This window comes from Sturnira hondurensis, unplaced genomic scaffold (assembly GCF_014824575.4).
Source record: "Sturnira hondurensis isolate 20B ecotype Veracruz unplaced genomic scaffold, ASM1482457v3 Scaffold0010428, whole genome shotgun sequence".
NCBI classification, from domain to species: Eukaryota; Metazoa; Chordata; class Mammalia; order Chiroptera; family Phyllostomidae; genus Sturnira; species Sturnira hondurensis.
Genome location: NW_028083059.1, coordinates 21,123,956 through 21,149,945, shown reverse-complemented (window position 1 = coordinate 21,149,945; position 25,990 = coordinate 21,123,956).

Genomic DNA, 25,990 nt, shown 5'->3' with positions numbered 1-25,990 from the left:
TGTAGAGACTATCTGAAAGAAAAAGGAAGTCTAAGGCTTGGCTGTATGCATAGCCTCAATCTAAAAAATAGTAACAAGGAGAGAATAGAACAATGCACCTTTTTAAAATATTTGAAATTAGATAAAGATAGTGAGCAGCACAGATTCAATTTGCTGGCTGACATTGCAAGTTAAATGAAAACAGATGAGGAAAGAATATTGGATAGATATTAAACATTTACTACAGTAGAAATAACATTCCATGGCTTAAACTTGTTTATAAAAAATATCATGAGTTTGAGCACACCCAAATAATGGTAGAAAATAAAAGAGGTTATAAAGCATCATAGATTAATTATACTGTAATTGCTCTCTATAGGAATAAACATATAGGACACATGAAATATATGGACATTATAAAACTCAATGTTATGTTTGGTAATAATGTTCTTGAAACTGTACTAAAAATTCAGAGACATCCTGGAGAAAACAGAAGACACTGAGAATCAAAAAACCCAGGGAGAAAGAGATTATGCATGGTAAGAACGGTTTCAACCACAGAAATTGCTGAAAATTTTGGAGTCAATTTCTCCAGTAATCATTCTATCTGAAACATAGACTTCACTTTTCTCAAATACTCTGCCAAGTAAAGCAGAAAAATCAACTCTTCTTGAGCAGTTTGTTGTTGCATTAAGTATACAAGAAATAAAAGTAAAAAAAAAATTATCAACCAAAGTGCTTGGATCCAAAAAATTCCAGTAATAGCAGCGCCACGATCAAATTTACTTGATTATGACAAAAGCAGCCCACTCAGGAGCTGATATTGTAAAGACACTGCCACATGTTGTAAAACAGAGAACATTATCAAGAGTTCATACCAAGAATGTAGTGTGGATTTCTGCCAAGCATGACCTACATGAATCATGCCATTAGGCTTTGGCACAATACAGTCTCTGATTCTTCTTGCTTTTAACCCTGTTCAGCCTTTCCTGTTGCTTCAGCAAATAAAATTTGGTCTACGTCTGAAAGCATTAACATCAAGTGAAGAAACAAAGCACAAAGTACAAAGCCATGTAAAAATAAATTTAGTTAGTAAATTTTCAATCATCGTTGATTATTATCTAATTTTAAAATGGAATATAGCAAAAATTTTTCTTAACTAAGCAAGTTATGTGTGTGTAACACACACTTAATAATTGGCTAAAATGTGAGAGTGTAGATGTACCATACAAAGGGTACCAAAAACATGAACTCTAGTTTACCCTGCCTCCAAAATTCTGGATTTTTAAATCAAAATTCCATATATTCAAAATGTGTAGAAATGAAATGCCCTTCACACAACTGCCAAAGTAATGTTTCTAAAGTCCTCTTTTCCAGTCTGGCTCGCCAATCTTACCTACAGCAAAGTGGACGACTCTTTCGGTCCAGGTTCAACATTCTTTGACACTCTGGCTTTATGACCTAGGATATTACTTACTGTCTTTAAATCCCACTTTTCTACTTTATAGAGAGGGCCTTGTAGTAGTTTTTGTCTGAGTGTTAGATAAGGTAATGAACGTGAGGGCAGCCAACTGCCTGACACAGTTTAAATACTCGGTGGAGTGAGCTCCTACAATGCTATAGTGATGGCCAGGCAAAAACCTCGGGAACACTCTTGACTACTCCCTTTTTAAAGTCTTGATTAGATATGATTGGTCTCTAAGTCTCACTGATTTTAACTCCTTACCACCTTTCAAAGCTATTTCCTCTGTCCCTGCCCAACATCACTGCTTTGCTTTAGATTTTGTTGTCTGGCCCATGAGCTATCTCAATTGTCTCCCTGTCTCCAGTTCCAAGGCCTTTCCTCCATATCTAGTTTCCATAATGTAGTTTAGTTCTATAGAATGTTTCAGTAATAGAGAAATCGGCTCACATCCCTTCCCTTAAAGAAAAACTGTAAAATCACTAACACAACACAAGAGCCTTCTGAGAGCAAGCTCCTGAGTGGTTTCCAGCCTCATTTCTTGCCATTCTCTGTTTTAGCAGTATAAAAACCAATAGCATTGACTTATGATGAATCTCAGTTAAGAAAGAATATGTTGAACATTTAAACCTGTTTGTCTTCTCAGTTTATTCATGCTGAATTTTATTCACATTTTTAAATGATCTTATTTATTCATTTATTTATTTTTAGATAACTGGGAAAAGGAATATAAAGCCAAGCTTTTTACAATAAACATTCTTGGCGAAGAATGTCTTTCCCTCTGAAAATATTTTTATTGCTACCACTTGTACAGATATAACTCCTTTTTTATTTCAAAAATATGTAATCTTAATTTTTACTTCAACCCAAATATATCAGAATTATACAAAATAATCAATCTATCTGCCAAATGAGATAAACATTCTCATTAATTTATAAGGACACTTTATGTTTAACTTAAATCAGTTTCTTCTAAGCTTAATCTTTCAATGGGCTTTTCCTCAATGACCTCATTGTTTTAAAACAAAATGAAATCAAAATCAATTTCTAAGAACCATTATCTCTCATCAGCAAACATTAAAAAGACTATGCCACAAACTTTCAAGATGACTCAATAAGTGGAGTGTCAAGAATATTTTAACCTCAACAAAATCACAAACTGTATTGCTTATCACACTTCATAAATATCATTTTTCCTTTGACCTACTCTTCAATTTTTACTCATCCTCTAAAGCTGGTTGACAAATAAAATATCTTTCCTATCAAAAGGAAAAAAATGTTCACTTAGTCCAATATTCTCATAATAATTCTAACTTATACACTGAGTATTTGTAACATCCCAGGCACTCAACAGTATTTCTTTTGGTTCTAACAATAACCCTGTGAGTTAGCTGTTACTATTATTGACTTTTTATGGATGAGAAAAGATTTTAGATGTATAAGTTTACGAGACTCCATCATCCATGGTCTTTCTATTATGTAACCTTCCACTGAGGTTGTTTCCATCTTACACAGGTGTAATAGGAACACACGTGGGGTAGCCATTCCCCACTCTCCCTCTGACTGTTGCCGAGCATTTCAGTGCATGAACCACCAGAAATTACTCATGTAGGCACTCAATACATTGTATGAAATGAAAGAATAAGCAAATTATATGTAAGAAAATTTCACTCTGATGGTCTTTGAAAAGAAAAAGGATGACTTGTATATATAATTCATCTCTAAGCCACGTATTTAAAGATAAATATCACCAGGATGATCTTTTAAATATTGTCTTTCAAAAACACTCCCAGCACACAGAAGGTCTCCTGCAAAATTCTCCATTTACCCCTAAATTTATCATGTTTTGTTTTTGTAGAAAAACTTGTCAACTATGTTTTTTTTTTAATTTTATTTTTTTGGTAACGTTGATTAATAATGTTATGTACATTTCAGGAGTACAACTTTATAATACATTATCTGTATAGTCCATTGTGTGCTCGCTGTCCAAAGTCTAGTCTCCTTCTGTCACCACATTTGATCCCCTTGCCAAATATGTTTTTGATACATTTTCTGTGATGGCATCATATAGCTACAACCACAAGCTCTACAGCTGTGGTAAAAACAGATAGGAGACAGGCAAGTTTAGATCAAACAGTGAGAAAAAATTAGTGCATACACTCTGATTCTATGTCTGAAAGTAAGTGCTTCACACCTGGTCTTAAAAATGTTTCTCTTACTGTATTTCTGTATCTGAAGAAAACATATATACAAATACCTCTCTATCTATATATATAGTGTAAAATTATTCAATATCATGGGTTGTTTTCAGTTTCTTTTATTATAAATTGTTTCTCTCTCCTATTTTTCTCTTAAGACTTAAGGGCATTTTGATGGTAGAATGTTAACAGCTGAAACAGTCTGGTTTAAAAGAAGTCACAGTGGATGAAAGAATAGCAAGCGATTTGCCCATGAAGTGAATTTCAAATTAACTACTATATACTATCAAAATGTCTGAATTTTAATTCACTGCTTAAATGTTTAAAATATAAGAATATACATCAAATCATAACATACATATTTTTAAGCCACAGGATCCCTTTATGATTACTTCCAAAAGATCATATATTCTGTTATTCTCCAGTAAGAAAAATTCGTTTTAAATTCATTCATCTGGACAGAATGAAATTTTTCTTTTTATTAACTCCAGATACTCTTTAGTACTGAATTTCAAACAAAATATTTTCACATGGAAAACTACGGGGAGACATCTACATATTCTTTTGAATTTGTACTTCATATAGGATTTGTAATTGATCCTTTAAAATTACACTAGGGTTATGTGAATGTGGCAAGAAACTGCACAGTCAGACATTTGTGAACTTCCTCGTGTTGATGTATATGTTCATCCACCTGAGTTTTGGAAACTTGTAGCTAACCTGAAATCTGATTTGATTAGGCAACCAGCTGGCTGACTTTGAGGTCTCTCCAGATATAAGGCTAGGGGACTTGGGGGAGTGTGAACCCTGAGAAAGACATTTCACAGAAAAATGAAGTAAAAAAATTAGGTCATGAGTACAGCAACAACCAAAAAAAAAAAAAAGGTTGGCAGGTTAGCAAATGCACAATATGGAAGGTAAAATGAAACAAAGAAAAAGTAAAAAAAGTAATTAGGAAAACTTCCAGCTCCTTTCACTGGAGGCCTTGAGGGAAATGCTTTATCATGCCTAATGACAAGTAACCTACACAGAGTCAGAAAACTAAATGTGAAAGGTTTATCCTAAATTGGTTGAAACAATAATGGAAGAAGTTTACAATTTATCACTGAGCAATACATTCCCTTAGGAACAGAGACCCACTCAACCAACTTTTAATTCCATGAGGGATCACACCAAATGTGTTTTCCCCTTGAGTGCAGGGTGTAGCTTTGTCTCCATTCAATAGGTACTCAGTTAAGTGTAGACAAATGGTGGGTTAGAGACAGCATATTTAATTAAACTGTCTCTGATATCAGATATTCAAAGTATGTACACTCTATTTTTTAAAACTGATGATTAATGTTGTTGAGACTAATTTGAATGTGTAGATGTAGTGTTTTATTTCGAATGTCCTACAATTTTAATTTTGTAAGGAAAATCCTTATGACTAATCATATAACTGAAACATAACACGTGCCATGCTGTCTTCTACGATTCTATCTATACCAAGTCATGTAGTTTTCACAAGAATTGTATTAGATAAGTACTCATACTTTCCTCAGTTCAAACAGGAGAAAACTGAGACAAAGTAACATCCTATGGTTCCTTAGTTGTTTAACGGGCCACTGAACTCTAACAGTTTTGCATTTGTGTCCAAATAATAACATACGAGTACATAATTTTTGTAGTTGCAAATAATGTTTTTATGGTGATGAATGTTGGAGAGAGTCTTATCACTCCTAATGCATTATTTGAGTGGAAAATCTGCTCTGAATTATTTCTACTAATCACTTCTCCATTTTCTTAGTGATATAACACTTAGTACGCAAGTCCTTTCCTCACTGTGGCCCTCATTGCAAGATTCTGGAGTGCCCTGCCGATGTTCAAGCCCGGGCCTTTCTCCTTATTATCTGTGTGACTTCAGCTGGTGTTTATGTCCTTTAGGCCTCATTTCTTCATGTGTAGTACAGGGATAACAACCGCATCCCATGTATCACTCCACCCAAGAGAGTTCTATCACAAATTAACTCATATAAAGCACTTTGAACAGTCATGAAGTAAGCATGACATACACACCCGTTATTGCAATTTTCCTTGTTGTTCGGCAGCCCTCTAATCATCTCATTCTCCTTTCTTCCAATTCTCTGTGGACCTTACGTTTCAGAGGAGTGCACACAATTTTAGAGAAAAACAATAGGCTCCTTTAGTTTTTAGAAAAAGGGATAGATGCAATGGGGGAAATGTAAGCACAGTTAGAAACGTTAAAATGCTGTAACATAACTATGACATCTTTTTCGCTATCTAAACAAACAGTTAAATTGTTCCAAGGTGCACATACCACAAATATTCAGGTTTTTTAAAAAGTTAAAAAAAGGCACAACTTTATACTGTCCTGACAGCCAAACCCCATACCAGAATCATCAATAGCAGCTTATTAACTTCATCCTTTTCAGATGACTTGAAAGGTTCAAACAACAGAAGAAAGGAAAAGTCAGTTTATTTAGAGCAGTGAAATTTAGGACTTGGCAGCCATTCCATTTACGAAGGTATCTGGGGAGGTACATTTACTAAAAACTGTTTAAAAACACAAAATAAACATTTTTAAAGGCAGTGAGAGAAGGAAAAGCAATAACAGAATCTCCGGAACTTTCTTGACTATTTGGAGCTTTGCTGACAACAGAAGCTTTTCAGCTGTGATCACAAATAGCGAGAATCTGATTTTAAGTTCAGTCCGCAACAATAAAAAATATTCAACATTCTCTGCAACAGTGCTCACAGGCACCTTGGAACTTGTGCGGACTGCAAGACATACTTCTCAAGTAATATACGATGGCATGGAATCAACGAGAAAATAATTTGTACACCAAATACAAGTGGACACAGTAATGAGACAGAAGGACTTATTTAAACTGGAAAGCCCCAGACACAGAATAAATAAGCATTTTGGCAGTGGAGACTGGGACAGACATGAGTGCATGTGGATTTGAGAATGTGCTTCCCTGCCGGAAATCATTCAATTATCAAAATTCTTCCCCCCTGAGACTTCCAAACAGAAATCTTGGCCTGTGCTCAAATATTAAACATCAATGATGTTCTCCTGATGTTTAAAGAAGAGAGGAAAGGCTGTGGTCTATGTTAGTTTTTAAAGAAGCAGTTGTGAGAAAACTCTGGATAGATTTTGGAGAAAAATAAATGACATTGCCATCATCTTCCAGCTTTATTTTTCCAGGAAAAAGGAAAGCAGTTCTAGCCACTCTTATTTCTACTTTGAGATAAATGATCCCTTGTTTACTTTGATGGTGGCTTAGTAGATTTATTTAATCATTTAGCAAATATTTATTGGATGTCTACTGTGTGCTAGACATCTTGAAAATTTTTCGGGTGTAAGGATAAGATTCTCAAGTGCAAGAAAAAATTCTCAGGTGACATAGTTTATGCCTAAGAGAGACAAGATTTTAGAGCAGAAGACAGAAAGATACTTGCAATTTTTAGTATGAATCGTGGAAAAATCAAACAAAAGGCTGATAGGGTAATAGAATAATGCTTTCTGTAGAGTAGACATGTGGTGGGGAGTTGGAATTTTTATGATAAGCCTGATAGAAAAATATTGAAAGGTTTTTTTAAAAAGGGACATTGTGATCCCATGTATAACGATCACTGCAGCTACTGATTGAAGAGGTGTAGTAGCGGTGAAAGCAGGAAGAGAAGCCAGCATTTGTTGTAATGATCTAGGCAAACACATGAGGTGGCTTATTTAAGGGGACGACAAAATAGACTGAGATCAAACCTCCAATTCAAGCATTAGCTTGGAAAGCCAACAGGACTTGCTGCTGAGAAACTGGGTGTGGAGACAGATGGAGAGGCAAGGATTTTAGATGACTCCTAGATTTCTAGCTCCATAACTGAATTTCTAGTATTTTGTGTTGTATTTACACTTGAACCTCAAACCTTATTCATCTTGTAATGGGGAGGTCGACAGTTACGTTGTTCTGTTCACTTAAAGGGCTGTAAGGTTTTAAGGTCAGTCAAGTTTGGGAGAAAGAGGAAGAAATGTTGTTCCATTTTAAACGTTTTATCTTAGACTTTTTTGAATAGTGGAGAGAGTAAATATGTTTATATGTATATCAAATATCATTAAGAGTCCACCCATTACTCTTCCTTTTTTTACTTTCTATCGGAACTTATTTTGCTGTGGTTACAATGTCTTCACCCTAAACAAAAAATAGCCAACTTAAACAAACTACTGTTACTGCTCTTAAAGTGTATTTATTTATGTATTTATTTGTGGATTTATGTATGTATTTAAAAAACAACATTCAGAACCATGACGGTTTAATTACGTAGATCAAAAAGTTGGGTAATAACATTTTGTGTTAAAACTACATGTGACGCCCAAATTCAAAATTTCTTGAGAAAATCTCAAGGTGATTATGAAGAAACAACCAGAACATTTTGTGAAATGGGGACTATAGATTCCTCATAATGTATACTTGGATGAACAAGGAATATTAGGATTTTGAAGCTTCTTGGTTAACAAGTATTTCATTAGTGCATGGTCACATTGTTGAAATTATTAATCATAAAATAATTATACAATTGCATGTGTACTGGCTAAAACAGCCCCCTGCCCAATAAAGTTTGTGTCTTCCCAGCCCTGTCAATCAGATCTTATTTGGATACAGGTTCTTGCATATGGAATCAAGTTAAGATTAGGTCAGACTGAATTGAGGTAGATACTTATGACTAGTGTTCTTATAAGAAGAGAGGATTTTGACACACACATGCAAAACACACAGAAGAGAAGTTCATGTGAAGACAAAGGCGGAGATTAGCCTCATGCTAACCAAGGATTGCCTGCAACCCTCAGAATCTAAAAAGGCAAGGAAGGGCTCTTCCCTAGAGCCTGCAGGGAGCATGATGCCATTGTCACCTTCACTGTCAACTCTCTGCCTCCAGAAGGGGGAGAGAACAAAATTTCTGTGGTTTTTAAGCCATACAGTTTATGAGAACTTGTTATGGCAGCTCTAGGAAAATAATAGAGCTTGTAGCAATAATTTAAGTTCACAGCCAGTGTTTATTTGATAATCATTATGTGTATCAGGCATTGTGTTAAGTGAAAGTTTAAAAGAAAATTTTTTTATCAAGATTAAGATCCTGTTCATATAATAAATACCACCAAAAGAAGGCCGTTTTATTTGAAATTTTTATAACCAGTTTATAAATCACAATATACACCTTGAGAAGTACGTACTCACACATGCACAAACATCTCATGAATCTACTACTTTTCACATTTGCTCCCCAGGGAGATAGCTTACATTGAATTATATTTCTGGTCTATCAAACCTACTGGACCATGGAACTGGCCAGCAACACACGGCTAACCTTACAAGTGTGACCCAACTTATGTCAGAACAGTGGGAACTAAGCATGTGTTGCATGCTTTCTAAACTAAAAAATATAGTCACGCTTATTTATGCACTGCAAAAATATGCACAACGTTGTTTCTATCTACAAAGTACCAGCACAGGCATTAGGTGCAATAAGATGATTAGTGTGCAGAACAAAAAGAAATTGGTCAACTAAATTCTCTAATATTTTAATAATCCACATTAGTGTCAGAGTGCACTGCCAGGCAGAGTCAGAGAGATGTTTGCATGGTAGCACGGTCCCTAACAGACTCCAGATGTGTCGTTAGAAGATCCCGAAGAAAGCTCCTGATAGTTTGGGCATTAAGAGCGTCTCCACTCTAAGGTAAACATCCTCTGGAATGAATAAAAGGCTATTCTTTGTACTCACAAGGGCATATTTAATTTTTACAATACTAAGAATGTGTTTCGATTCATCACCTAACATTTTAGAAGTAATGGCATTGAAGAAGGGGAAGGGGCTGCTGGGCCTAGGTCCCTTGCTGAACTTCTGACTACTTTTAGTTTGGTGACAGAATAATGGATGCTTTTTATGTTCCTTCAGTTTAATATGGCCTCCAGCGCTTGAAAAATCTCTTCAACACCAGTTAGAACAAGGATAAACAAAACCAACATTAAAAGTCATAGGCACAAGACAAACAGCTGGCCTTAGGGCTAGCTCTTCCTAAGATGGGAAATTCCTGCAAGTGGCAAACCCTAACAAAGAAGAGAAGGAGCTAGAGGATAGCATAGAGCTCCCCCCACTCTTCCATAATCATGAGCATTCTTAATATAATTGAGTAACTCATGTGTAAGCCATATGGATTTTTTTCAAGTGATTAAGGCCAAGTGTGACTGTATAGTGATTCCAATTGTGCCACTTGTCCCATTATTTGGTTTGCGTTGCAACGAGGTTTAACCTCCCTGCAATTCAATTTTTTTCTAGTGTGTCTTATAAGGAATACAAATCCACCTGGCATGAATTCTCTGAGTGACTTCTTTTTATTTTATTTATTAGTTTTCTAAAAGGCTTGTCTTGACTCCAAAATGGCATCCAGCCCTGGAAAATCATTCTAATATATGCTCAGAATAGCTCTACCTGAAATTAATGGAATGGATTATTGTTAAAACCTCTGATCATTTAATCATACCTTTATTCACAAGGTATGAGATCAATAGCATTATCTCTGATATGAACAATATTTTTTTTCATTTTATACACTTACTCTCAGCTCACATTAGCCCTAAATACTGTTTCGTATAATAGGAACTTCTGTGTCTGTCTTTCTGGCTTCTTTCTTTTATTTGGATTGCTTATTTAGGCTTTTCAGTGTTTTTGGTACACCTGATCTATTTTTACTTCCTCCAGTCCTTGACAAACATCTTTTCTCCCCCATGAAAAGGAGACACACACACACACACATACACAATCAGACTATTACTGTTGTTGCTCTAGCACAATTGGATGACTGAAACAAGACAGTAACTAACAGAGATACTATTTGGTCCAGTAAATCTGGGGAATCAGGAAAGACATGTGTTATTCTGACATAAAACAGAGTACCATCATACACAAACTGTACAGTAATAAAATGAGAGAAAGAAGGCTTAATTTGAAATACCAGGTATCTCCTTAATTAGGTAACCTTGGAGAAGTCTCCTTCACTATCAATCAGAAACTCTCTCATCAGAGGTAAGCATTTCCCAGTAAGTTACGTTCATATAAACCAAGATTATAGTGCATTTTTCCATGGAGTTTCCCAGTGCTCAGGGCCATAGGACAATCTAGTAACTTCTTTAATGTTTGTAGAATCAGAAAATGCATCAAAGAACTTCAGTTTCTTCATCTGCAAATGGACATTGTGTTTATACACAGGGGTTGTTGCAACAATCAAGTGCATATGTAAGAACACCCAAAACAATAATTGACTCACAGTAAATAAATACAATTTCAACATATTCTTTTAAATAAAAGCCTGCAAAAAGAAGAAGACCCTCCACACTTGTTGGGCAATGTTATCATCCATCTTACATACCAAAGTGAGAAAATCAGACTAATTGAACTGTGTGAACATCACCTACACGAATCCAGGATAGAAAAATATTTCTCCTGTCTCACTACTCTCCATAGCCTTAAGGAGAATGGTATTGCTCTTATAGTTGAATTTACTGCTGAGCTAAGTAATTTTCTGAATCAACAGGTAACGGTCTCATTTAGGCAATCTATTTGGATTGTCAATACAATAGCATGAATATAAAAGCAAAAGAAATTTTACATTTTAATCACTACTGTCACTGTGTTTTCCACTTTAGTAAAAACAAGTGGCTGTTCTGAAAGTATAAGCACACACACACACAATCTTTTGTAGTGGTAGTGTATGAAGGAAGGTTACAGTAGTCAGAATGTAGGTTCAGACACTGCATAATGTCAGATATTAGTCATTAATCAAACCCCACAACACCCCCAACTGACAGCAGGAAGAAGTACATTAAGAGAATTACTTTCCTGTAAGTGAGGTAACATCTGCTTCAAAGCTGGGTTAGGATGGAGTCTGGACCATCTCCCCAGCAAGATCTGTTCATGTGGAATATAACAGAGCATGCAGTTTAGCCCGAGGGCTCTTTCAGGACTTGCAGCGCATAATTTGGGAAAAAACTGTAATAAAGCAAGCACACCAGTGTTTTGCATTGAGTAGAGACTTCTAAGGAAAAAATACCTACACACAATTTCCATTCCAATTTTTCCCCCTTTTAATCTACGAATCATGGTGATAACAAACATTTAAGAACAGGGGTCCTTCCATCTACACCTTTAAATAATGACTTTCTGGATTTCCTTTTGGAACTTTGTGTAAAAGCAAAACAATACTTTCTAATTAGAAATAATGCCTCTTTCCTCACAGCATGTGGACACATGGTACATATGCTTATTACCAAATGCACATTTTTAAGCATTTTCATTAGACAAGGCTGGAAGAAATAATGAGTGAAAACAGCCTGAGCATCTCAATCCAGTTGAATAAAATCAAGGTGAACTAATTAGAGGGTAGAATTAATAAACATTGTGCATTATGTGATTGAAAGAAGTGAATTCCCCAATAAAACAGGAATGGGGAGAAATAAAAATATCAACATTTTATTGACATATGAGATATTTTTCTTAAGACAGATAGGTCAGTAAAAACTAAGAAAATAATAATAGGACCATGCATTCACACTGAATTTGTGAATACATCGACATTTCTGTTGAAATATTTGATGAACTCATAAAACTTTAATTTGTAAAATGCCTTATCATTTAAAAAGTACTTTACATCTACTCATTTTTGTGACTTTTATTGTTATGAGAATCTTGTAAGGAGGGGAATAAGTGTCAGTGTCTTAATTTTTAAAACAGGAAATAGGCATGTCCCATTCTCAGTAAGTATTCCATATCACTCTGGCGCAGGGGCTCAGGTTGTACCTTCTATTGAGCGGTGAGCTTCTAAGTGTAATTAGAATATGTCTTAGTTACTTCTCAGTCTCTAGAGTTTAACTGGAAGGGTGGCACTTAGTAGTTAGTAGTTTCAGTTAATGATCAAAGAAACAGTGTTACTTGTAGGCAAAAATTGGTCTTTTTATAAACAGATTATGTCCTAAAGACATATTCTAAGGTCCATCACATATACTGGCATTTCCCAGAAAATGGCTTTGAGATTATGTCTTTTGTAATGTTCCTTAAACCCTTAGGGAGAATAGCAATTAGTAAACAAATGCTAAAGGTGAGATGAAATGAATTGAGCTCATTTAAACATATTTTTAGACTGTCTGAGACCTTTGGCAACTAGTGACATAGGGGGTGAACTTGATTTTTGGACTTGTGATTGATTTGCATTAAATCCAGTATGTGACAGGTAAAAATAAGGAATTTATCATATTTCAGGGGGAAAATCTTTAAAGGCCTCCTCACTGGCTAAAAATATCAAGTGGAAGACAAAAGTACAAATTGAAGTTGACTCTGTGGGGCCATGGTAGAGTAAATTAGCAGATCTTGAAATAATCATGGAAACCAGAACTGCCACTCGTTTAGCCGGCCTGGGAATCTGACTGCCATGGATCCCCGCTTTGTGCCACTCCATCATGGAAGTCCCTCCACCTCTGGTCCAATTTTGGTTAGTCTGGCCTAGGATAACAGCTTTCATTTCCTGCAGCTCACACAAGTCACATGAGCTGTTCATATTCCATGTGCTCATTTGATCCTATAATCATCTGAAGTAAGATAGAAAAGGAACATTGCCTTCATTTTATTTTAAAAAGAAAGAGGCTTAGGAAGATCAAGTTGACTTCCATACGGTCACCTGACAAGGCAGTCGATGAACTGATATCAGAACAGTGTTTTCTTTAATCTTACTATACCAGGACATGCTTGAACGCTCCTTTTCACCGAGAGCTGATAACCAGAATCATTCTCCTAAACCACAAATGCTGACAAGAATAAGAAATTAGGGTAGAAAAATGGCCACTTCAGATCCAGGGCATTTCCATATTTGAGTTAAAACTTCTGATGCAAATGACAATTTTGTTTAGCAACAGAGACATGACTGAAACACCAGCGAGACACGAGATGACATCAGCCTTTGCGTTGTGTCTCACTCTGACTAAGTTGTGTCTTTTTCTGCCTTGAAATGTGCTAGCCATCTCTAAATATTTAGCTACAACAGCTTCAATCAGATGCTAAATTAAATGGAAACATTTAGGAATTTGTTATTCTCCTGGAACTGACTAAGAAGTCATTTCACACCATTACTGTACTTCCACTTATAATTTGACTTCCTTTTGTATTTTATCTTTGTTGTTGTTTCAATCACTCAATGTTTTATCCAAATGCCATTAGTTAAATATTTTCTCCTCAGAGATATTATGGGGTATACATGTGAAATATGTTTTAACTCATAAATGCATAAGATATATATATATATATACATTTTGAAATTAGGTTAAGTTTACAGGTGTACTTAGTAGTTTCTCTATTTAAAAGGTTGAAAATATAACATATTTCTTATTCTTTTTCTCCTTCAACCCATCTTAACCTGCTTTAGGTGTATTGGACAAATCTCAATTTGTTTTTGAATATCAAAGAGCACACTAACCTTTCTTTTTCTTGCCCATTTTAATATTAATATTTTGTGTATTGAGTTACTGTAGCACCAAGGGATAAACGAATCTTAAGAATGAATTCCTCCCCAAATTCTTCATTACCTTGGCATAAAGTATACTTTTGGAATTCAATAATTCAACCCCTTAGGCTATGGTTTAATCCCTTAAATATTCTATTTCCATTGGGAGATACCAAATATAGATGACCCAAAAGTTTGTCATTTTAAATTGTCAAAGGCCCCCAAATCAAACCTGTCTTGAATGACTGTATGTGCTAAGAATGACACTACATTAGGCAACCTTCTGTAGGTAGAGGCTGCTGAGAACATTAGGCTGCCACCTAAAAACCCAGATAAAAATGGTAATCATCATGAACACATTTGCTATAACAATTATGCCAGTATATGTCATATTAAAGAGTGGTGGGGGGAAATGGAAAAAACTGTCCTTGAACAAAATTTAAAAAAAAGGATCTGATGTCATATGGAGATGGTTTTCTTGAGTGGTAGAGAAAAAAAATGTAGAGCCAAAAATTTGTGAACTTTGCATCTCAGCCCTCAACTTTAATTAAAAAAAAAATTGGTTTTATAATTTCCCAGTTCCTCTGTACACTAACCTTTACTCCTATTAATAAAGCATGAGAATCTGCTACACCTGAGTCTCGGAAGAAGGTAATCAATGAAGAGAATAGTGTTTAGGAAGATTTTTTTCAATTGTAAAATGAATTTATAAAATTACTTTATCAGAAGGTATTTTGTTTTAGGATTCTGAAGCTTGATACAAATCTAATTACACACTTTATGAGAGCTTAAAAATACATGATAAAAAAGACTGAAAAGAAAACAACATATGGTAACGTACTGTATTTAGCTTTAAATATCTATATGTCTAACTAGCTTCTTATAATTTCATTGGGAAAGTCAGATGATTTTGCTGAAATCAAATTTAAACCTATTCTCTCAGAATTATGTATAAAATCACCCCAGTTTATGTATCATCAATATGCCATTTCATTTGTGTTTGAAAATTTTCCACTTAAAATTTTGTAATAGAGCTCATAAGTATTCTATTATGGACGTAAGCATCTATTTGTTATTTTAAAATTTATTTATTTTAAATTTATTCTATTGATTATGCTACCACGATTGTCCTGATTTTTCTCTGTTTGCCCCTTTCTACCTGGTAACCCCCATTCCCTCCAGCAAGTCTCCTTCTTAGTTCATGTCCATGGATCAAGCACTTAAGTTCTTTGGCTTCTCCATTTTTTATACTGTTCCTAACATCTCCCTGTCCATTCTGTACCTACCAATTTGTACTTCTTAATCCCTGCACCTTTTCCCCATTCTCCCCTTCCCACTTCCCAACTGATAACCTTTCAAATGGTCTCCATATCTATGATTCTGTTTCTGTTTAGCTTGTTTGCTTAGTTTGTTTTTTAGTTTAAAATGTTGATAACTGTGAATTTATTGTCCTTGTAATGTTCATAGTTTCGATCTCCTTTTTCTGAAATAAGTCCCTTTAACATTTCATATAATAATGGTTTGTTGATGATGAACACCTTTAGCTTTATCTTGTCTGGGAAGCACTTTTATCTGCCTTTTGATTCTAAATGATAGCTTTGTTGGATAGAGTAAACTAGGTCGTAGGTCCTTGCTTTTCATACTTTGAATACTTCTTGCCAGTCCCTTCTGGCCTGCAAAGTTTCTTTTGAGAAATCAGCAGAGAGTCTTATGGCAATTTCTTTGTGGGTAACTATGGGTTTTTCTCTTGCTGCTTTTAAGGTTCTCTGTTTATCTTTAACCGTTGGCATTTTATTTATGATGTGACTTGGAGTGGGCTTCTTTTCCTCTGGGCTTCCTGGACTTGTATGTCTATTTCTTCCACTGAATTAGGAAAGTTTTCTTTCATTATTTTTCAAATATCCATCTTTTGCTGTGCATAATATGCACCCAAGTTTTTGGTCCAAATTTCCAGGGAAAAAAATCTTTCTTTTTAATTTTTAATTAATTAATATTTTGAAACAAAACCAATTATTGTATTCCAGGGTATTACTTTGCATTCAGATACCATTATTGCTTTCTAGAGTTATAGATTTTTAAAAAACTTTTCTTTAGAAGAAAGTTATTACAGTTGTCCCTACTTTGCCCCTGTTACTCTCTCATGCCCTACACACCCTCTCCCACATTCAATCCTCCCTCCACCTTTAATGCATAGTACAAATAAAATAATTAAAAACATTTATATAGATCCAGAATTAGTACTACCCATGTATAATGTGGATCCTTATTTTCTTAAAAAATTTGGGTGAAAAGGCACATATTATACATGGCAAAATACTGTAAGTTTTTAATTTCTTGCTCTTTTTCTTCTCCTTCTGGCACCATTGTGATGTGAATGTTGATATGTTTGAAGTTGTCCCAGAAGTTCCTTACCCTACCTTTTTTTTGGGGGGGGGGCAGATTCTTTTTTCTTGCTGTTCTGAATGATTTTTTTTTTTTACTTTCTTATATTCCAAATCATTGATTTGATTCTTGGCTTCATCCACTCCAATGTTGATTCCTGTAAATATTTTCTTTATTTCACTTAGTGTAACCTTCATTTCTGCCTGGTTTTTTCTATGCTATTGAAGTACCCATTGAGTTCCTGGAGCATCCTGATCATTGATGTTTTGAACTATGCATCTCATAGTCTGCTTATTTTGTTGAGTTTTTTTTTCTGGAGTTTTGTTCTGCTCTTTCATTTGCACCATATTTCTTTGTCTCCTTGTTTTGGCAGCCTCCCTGTGTTTGTTTCTATGTATTAAGTAGAGCTACTTTGACTACCTATCTTAGTAGAATGGTCTATTGTAGAAAAGTACACTGGTAAGTTGGATTGGATGGAGCCTTAGGTAATTGCCAGAGCTGGGCAACCAGCCTGTACCAGGTTGATAGAGTGTCAGATTCGTTGTCTCTGTTCTGTGGCTCTGTGTGAAGGAGGTCTCAGAAACAGGATGGTGACTGCTGCCTGGCCTGTTGAGAGTTTTGTTCAGGAAGTTGCTATCCCCTGACACTCACCCTGATGCCAGACACTTCAGTTTCTCCCGAATGCCTCTGGTGCTTTTCCAGCTGTTGCTCTAGTTCTGGAGCCCAGAGGGAGTAAGTGTCTATAAACCTTAAATTGGTTGTGAGCTCTTTAAGAGGAGATATCTGAGAATCTCATAGTTTCTTCAGCATCCCCAACACTCACAAGTTTTTATAGCCAGAAGTTATAGGGACTTATCTTCCTGGCACCGGAACCCTGGGCTGGGTGGTCTGGTGTGGGGCTGGGATACCTCACTCCCAAGGTATCCCTTTCAATTTATATCCACCCATGTGGGTGTGGGACCACCCACCCGTTTTGCATCTCCATGTCTTGGCACTTCTCCCTGTCTCAGTGCTTCTCCTTGTCTCTGCCTCTCCTCATTTGGATGAATGTGATTTATTTAATTCTTGGTTGATAGACTTCCACATAGCTTGATTTTCTAATGATACTAGATAATAGTTATTTTGTAGTGTAGTTGTAATTTTTGCTATGGTTGTGCAAGAAAGCAAGCCATGTTTACTCAATGTCTCCATCTTGACCAGAAGTTTGTTGTTTTATATATTAAATATAAATATATGCGCTATATGTCATCCATGTTTATACATATGCATGTATGTGTATTTTCTGTGACCCAAAGAATTTATGTAAAATAAATTTTCTGATGATTTCGAGTAACACAACCTTAAAATTCAAATGTTATTTATAAAAATACATAATCTATTATTTATAAATAATCTTCTTTTAAGTTTTCAATGCCTTTGGCATAAACCTAATATAAGAAAATTTTATTTACTATGGTGTTATTTTTCTTCTTGTCTTTACAGAGAGTTTTACACAAAGTTTTACAATACTGAATTAGAGAACATAAGCTATTTCAATGAGATAAGCTTGTTACCTGAGTAGGGTTGAGGTGAGTGCTACCTTCTGACCTATTGTGAACAGTACTAGTGAAAACGTATAGATAACTTTAAATTCTGACAGTAACAATCAAAATTTCACTTGAAATGGCATATTAGATTATCCACAACTGCAAATTATGATACCTGAACTTAAGAACATCAAAATTTTCAATAAAACAACTTAAATAAAATTTACTCATAATTTTGCATACATTTTACTAAATCATAAATTAACTCTAATTAATTCTATATTTAGTTTAATGCCAGTTTTCTCTGACAGAAAACAAGAGAAATGAGAAAAAGTAAGCTATATTCACAACACTATAAATCCCAACCCCAGACATTACCCTTTCTATTATTTTAACTATCAAATGCAAGTGATATTAATAAAGAAGAGCTTTTCTCTGGAAAGAAGACCTGGTAAATTTTGAACCAATTTGTTTGCCTTAGAGTTGATTTTAAAGATTATATGACTTTCAAGGAACATAGTATTTTTTGTGCATGTTTCCTTGCAAATTTAAATTTCAAACCACAGAAAATATATGAATCTATCTTAACAAATTCTATTTTAATATCATATACAACAGCTTCAAAAAGTCATTCTGTCTTCCTTTTAAAAACTGAATAGTGCCCTGGCTGGTGTAGCGCAGTGGATTGAGCGCAGGCCTGCGAACCACATGATCGTGGTTCGATTCCCAGTCAGGGCACATGCCTGGGTTGCAGGCCAGTTCCCAGCAGGGGATTCATGAAAGGCAACTATACATTGATATTTCTCTCCTTCTCTCCTTCCCTTTCCCCTCTAAAGATAAATAAATAAGTTAATTAAAAAAAACTGAATAGTATCAGATACTGTGACAATTGGTTACATATATTTAATTTAATAATTTTAATACATAATAAAAGGAAATAAAATGTTTTTCTTCCAACATGCATTTTTTTTTGTAATTTCCTTGGAAGCTGATATTAAATCTACTCTTTTGCAATAATCCCCATCTGCTCCACCCTCCACCCAGTGTATTTTCTGGCTGTCTGACCTAATTTGCTTGTAGGATTTGTCAGGCTTCCCTGGTATTACATTTTTTAAAATTTACTTGCAAAGGATATTTATAAAACTGTTTTGTATAGACATAAGGGATATTGTATTTATCTGAAAAGGAATTCAATATAAATCAATTGAGGCACTACATAATTTCATCACTATGTAACTAAATGAAAAATAAATGTTCTTTTACCTAGTTTGAAAATACGAATCAGCTGCTATTTTCCAGAGTTGTTCCACATTTTAATCGACCTAATGAGATTAGTGCTATGGTTTATTCAAGATTAGTAAAGAGCTTTCTGGACAAATGTGGAGGCTGTGCGTTATCTGAGGTACTCATGTGAGGCAAAATTGATTAAAGATCTTCTCCAATTACATAAGTCTGTGCAGCTCTAAACAAATGTTTTATTCGTTCTGGTCAAAATGGCAGTAGAGGTAAATGTAGTACTCAGAACCTTCCACAACCACATAAAATTACAACTAAATTACAGAAACCATCACTCATAACTGCCTGGGATCTAGCTGAATAGAATTCCTACAACTAAGCATACAAAAATGAAGCCATTGAGACTGATAGGAGGCACAGAGGCTCCGAAAGAGCAGGTGCCACACAAATGCATGGCAGATTAAAACCAGGAAGAGTATCTCAGCGGTAGAAGCTCCCCTGGAGTGTTAGGGTAGGCAGCTAAATATTAAAAAAGGAAGGAAGTAAAAGGAATCAGACATTATTAAACATAATCACCACAGAGCATAAGCCTGCTTGTCTCACCAGGCAGCTTCATACACTTCCCCACGGATAGCAGCACTGTTCTTCCAAGGGAATTAACATCTCTCCCTTCCCCCGTGTGGAAGGCAGCCTACCCTCTGGACAGATTGTGGGGTTGGGGAGCAGGGGCAGGTAAGCACAGGCATAATAGAAGTCAACATGGCACTGGAGGAGGTGCTTCTATGAGGCAGGTATGATAGGAGCTAAGATTGGGAAAAAGGTGGTCCCAGCACAAGCCTATGAAAACTTGAGAAGTTGATTGGTTATTTTGAAAAAGTGTCTTGTCCTTTCCAAGCCTGAGATAATATAATCCCAGGGACCATGTGCAACCATGTGAGGGTAACAGCCAACCTGGTCCATGGCATACCATATAGGCTCCAAAGGAATAAGCTTTAATATGTCAAAGAATCCTTGGGCATTGGCCCTATTTCTCACCCTGATTTTCCATCATGGGATGAACCAAGGTGGGATATTGTAAATGCAGGTGTTGCCTGCTATTTTCACCCAAATAAATCTTACCACCAGACCTCATGCACACTAATGGGTTCCTGAAAATGTTTTTTCTCATGATACTGCAAGAACCCTACTTCCCCTGCCAACATAAAGAGTGAGAAATCTCAGCCCAACATCAGAAACCCCACCCCAAGGTTCTGGTGCCAGAAATAAAAGTCCCTATAACTTCTGGCTGAGGAAGACACAGGACTTGTGGAGTCCCAGGCAGTTCTTCTTAAAGAGCCCACACACAGACTTATTCAGACTGACTTGCTCTGAGCTCCAGTTTTGGGGCAGCAACTTGAAAGTTGCCAGCAACATAAGTGAAGGAACCAAACTGTGTTGCTTTAGGGTGAAGGGTAGAGGGGCAGCTTTTTCCCAGACAGAAGTGCAATTAGAGGCCATTATTCCTTTCTGAGCCTCCCCACACAGAGCTAGTATGTGGATGCCATATCTGAGTGTCCATCAACCTGGCTCACCCTGTAGCCCCACCTTGGTGATTCCCTAAGACCCTGTCCCACACAATTTTGGGGCCCAACACAAACTGTTTCCAGTGCCTTTTTCATACCAGTGGCCTCTTTTGTCTCAGACTGCAGACTTTCCTAAAATCTCTCAAACAAGTAGTTTCTGGCTTCTGCATGCCCCATACCTCAGGTTAGTGCCTCAGGCCTGGCACTGGCGGCAGCTGACTTGGTTGGCAGCTTGGCCTCTTCTGGGCACCTCCAAGAGCAGGGCAAGTAGCAGCCAACTTCAGATTGCTCTGTAGCTCATGCCAGGTGGCCCCAGGCAGGGCACAGAGTCTGGCTGAACTTGCACCTCCTGGGAGGCCACAGAGCCAGTGCACCTGGTGGCCAACTGTACACTATGGTGGATTACAACCCTACCACCTCCAGGAGCTACATACCCAAAGGAAGGACTCCATGGCACTCTCTTTAGCCCCACTGAAGCAAGTACTTTTTCACAAGTCTTCCCCTGCACAGCAGCTCCTCTGTAGTTGCATCTGGTTCTCACAGCCAGTCTGCCTGGGTGTCATTCCCTCCCAGTGATACACTAACAGCAATCAAGACTCAACTACAGAACACAGTGCACGCAGCACACAAAGAGGGCACACCTGGAGTGCCCAGCTTGAGTGAGTGGGTAGACTGTGGCCCTGGGATCCATAGAATACCTACTATATAAGGCCACTCTACCAAGTCCAGATGATGTAGCAGTACTACCTAATACACAGAAACAAACACGGGAGAGCTGCCAAAGTGAAACAAAGAAACAGGGTCTAAGCGAAAGAACAGGAGAAATTTCCAGAAAAAAAAAATGAAATGGAGGCAAGCAAAGTACCAGATACAGAGTTCAAAACAATGGTTACAAGGGTACTCAAAAAACTTCTTGAGGACTTCAACCATATAATAAAGGACATGAAAACCATAAAAAGAACCAGTAAGAAATGAAGGATAGACTAGCTGAAATGAAAAATACATTATAGGGAATTAACAATAGAGTAGATGAAACTGAGAATCTAATCAGTGATTTGGAATTTAAGAAATCNGTGAAAGAAAGGAGAAATTTCCAGAAAAAAAAAAATGAAATGGAGGCAAGCAAAGTACCAGATACAGAGTTCAAAACAATGGTTACAAGGGTGCTCAAAAAACTTCTTGAGGACTTCAACCATATAATAAAGGACATGAAAACCATAAAAAGAACCAGTAAGAAATGAAGGATAGACTAGCTGAAATGAAAAATACATTATAGGGAATTAACAATAGAGTAGATGAAACCGAGAATCTAATCAGTGATTTGGAATTTAAGAAATCAGAAAACATTCAATCAGAACAGAAAAAAATCCAAAAAATGAGGTTAGTTTAAGAAACCTCTGGTGTAACTTCAAGCATACCAATATTCATATCATGGGGTTACTGGATGGAGAAGAGGGAGATACAGAAATAGAAAACCTATTTGAAAAAAACAATGAAGGGAAACATCTCTAATTTGGTGAAGGAAATAGGCATATAAATCCAGGAAGCACAGAGAGTCCCAAACAAGAAGGATACAAAGAGAACCACTCTAAGACACATCATAATTAAAATGCCAAAGGTTAAAGATAAAGAGAGAATCTTAAAAGCAGCAAGAGAAAAGCAGTTAGTTACCCACAACTAAACTTCCACTGACACTTTATAGGGCAGAAGAGATTGGCACTAAATATTCAAAGTGATAAAATGCAAGGGCCTACAATCAAGATTACTCTATGCAGCAAAGTTATCATTTAGATTTAAATTAAAGATAAAGAGCTTCCCAGAAAATGAAAAGCTGAAAAAGTTCATCTCCACCAAACCATTATTACAAGAAATGGTAAACAGAGGGTCTTCTTTAAGAAAAAGAAAGAAAAAAAATGTGCAACATAAACAGTTATGAACAAGAACAAAATCTCAGCCTTTGTGAGAGCAGGGATGGATTAGATGGATTATACTGAGTGAAGTAATTCAGTCAATGAAAGAGAAATACCATAGTATTTTACTTATATGTAGAATCTAAAAACTATATAAACAAATGAACAGACAAAACAGAAACAGACTCATTGATACAGAGAACAGACTGACGGTTGGCAGAGGGTAGGGAGTTTAGGGAAATGGGTGAAAAAGGTGAAGGGATTATAAAGTACAAATTGGTAGTTATAAAATAGTCATAGGGATATAAAGTACAGTATAGAAAATATGGTCAATAATATTGTAATAACTATGTATGCTGTCAGTTGGCTACTAGAAATATCAGGGGAAACACTTTGTAAAGTATATGATTGTCTAACCACTATGTTGTACACCTAAAACTAATACAAAATAATATTGAACATAAAAAAATCAAAAGTGTGTAAATGTGGATCAATCAAATGAAGCAAAAAATTAGCAGAGTTTATAGACTAACTCTAAAAGCATTAAATTAGAAATAGAGGTTCATTTTGCAATCATAAGTTTTAGAAAGATAAAATTGAATCTACAGCAAAGAGATTTAGAGACATGAAAAAAAGAGAATTTTTTTCTTGGTGGAAAGACCAGGTCATTTCTGATCTGGGAGAGAATGAAACAACTAAAACAAAGTAAAACAAAACAAAAACACATAAATTCCCTGATGTATAGAATTCTTTAGGTAATCAACATAATGTTTATCAAGCACTATGACCTTTGAAGCATTTCCCCTAAGGCAGGGGGTGTCACATTCATTTTCCCCAGGGGCCACATTAGCCTCATGATTGCCTTCAAATGGCTGAATGGAACTTTAGGACTGTGTAAATGTAACTACTTCTGAACAGTTAAGGGAAAGCTCAGTGCTGCTTCCAGGTAGAAACAAGGTGCCCGGCTAGATAAAACAAGGTGGAGGGCTGGATTTGGCCCATGGGCCTTGTGTTTGCCACTCTGCCCTAAGGGATTCTCTTAATCACACAAGAAAATAAGGAAGTTGAGAACTTTTCACTGCACATTCTCATTGCCTCTCTCCAAGCCAACTTAAGTAAAATTTGGAGAAAAAAGTTTTAAAAAGGTGTTTGATACATAAGTTTAATATTCCCAACATTGGTGCTAGAATCTCAGTCAACTTGTGTCCTTTAGGAATTGAAATACACCGAACAACTTTTCTGATATTTGGTGCACAAAAAAGATGAACTTTTGTTCTTTTAATTTTTCAAATTTTAAAATTAAATATATTGGGGTGATTTTGGTTAATAAAATTATACAGGGTTATAGTGAGCATTTCTATTATATATCATCTGTACATTTACCATCTAAAGTCAACATCTTCTGTCACCATATATTTGACACCCTTACCCTTTGCTACTCTTCCTACCGCTTTCACTCTGGTAACCACTATATTGTCTGTTGCCTATGAATTTTTGTTTGTCTGTCTTGTTTCTTCATGTGTTTCTTTCAGTTTTATACCCCACATATGAATGAAATCATATGGTTCTGGAATCTTTACATCTGACTTACATCACTTAGCATGCTATTCTCAGTCTATCCATGTCGTCACTAATGGCAGCATTCTTCTTCTCTTATGATTGAATTGTGTGCTGTTGTATATATGTACCACATCTTTTTTTTTCTTTTTTTGTTTGTCAGGTTTTTTGTTCATTAGATTCCATCTATAAATAAGATTATATAGTATTTGTTTTACACTGACTGGCTCATTTCACTTAGCATAATACTCTCTAGGTCCATCCATGCTGTTGCAAAGGGTAAGATTTCATTATTTTTATGGTCATTTAGTATTCCATTGGCCAATATACCATGGCTTTCTTATCCCATCATCTAGTGAAGGACACTTTCATCTTCCATGTCTTGGCCACTGTGAATAATGCTGCAAAGAACATAGAGCTACATATATCTTCGTGAATAAATATTTTCAAATTTTGGGGGTAGATACCAAGAAATGGGTTTGCTGAATCATATGATAACTCTATTCTTAATTTTTTGAGGACACTCCACACTGTTTTTCACAGTGGTTGTACCAGTTTATATTCCTACCAGCTGTGAGTGGCCTATTTAAACTCTCTCTGTTTTAAAACTTTGGAGATTATTTGTTATTGCATCATAACTAAAGCATCATTACTGAAAAGGTAGTTTTCCAAGCAAGAGATGAAGAAAGAGAGAACTTGGATTGGATTACTGGAAATTAATGAAAAGATGAGATAGGGTAAGAAAACATTTTACAAATAGAATTACAAAGGTGTAAGCCATTAGAAACCGCTAATTTAAAAGACAAAGACAAAATCTTAATTTTCTTTTTACTATACTGTATATACTATTCATATAAATAAAGTAAAATAAAGAAGCACTGATAGACTATAATTCAAGGTGTAAAGCTATTTACTGAACTGGGAATTCTATGGTATGCTAGGACACTTTTCATTCATTTTGTTTGAAAGAGGCCATGCAGCTCTTGAGCCTTCCTGGGAGGTGTGAGTTGTGGGAACCCCTAATACTGGATGAAATTAACCACTCAGGATGTGCAAACTGAACCAGAAATGTTTAATAGTGATCAGAAAGATTATAACATTATACAGCTTTAGTGATTGGCTTTAATCAAAATCCAAGAGTTTACGTAGGTACTGAACATTGTTAAGCAATCTTATTTCACTTTCCAAAACTACTGCTTTCACACACTTTAATACCATTTATTTCATATCATCTCTTCAATTTTTCTATAGCTACTTTCAACCTGCAGTTTAGAACGTAGTTTTCTGCTTTATAAGAAAAGAGAATCCATCAATTAGAGAACACCTTTATTTTCTCACAAGTAAATCCACTAAGCTATATTTTCCACGCTTGATCTTCCTGTTAAAACAAAACAAAGATATCTCCTGATAACAAAGACCAACCTCATCACACATTCAGTAGATTCCATTCCTGTTTTCCCGAGGACCTAGCTCTGCTGGTACTTTGGCTCCTCCTCCATCATCGACAGTGCTGTTTACGTCACCCTCCTGGATTATTTTCTCACTTCTCTTTTTCTCATTTTCTTCCCTTCTCTTCCTCCCTCTCACATAAAACATTATACACAATGTACATTCTCTAAAAGCTAATGGCAAATG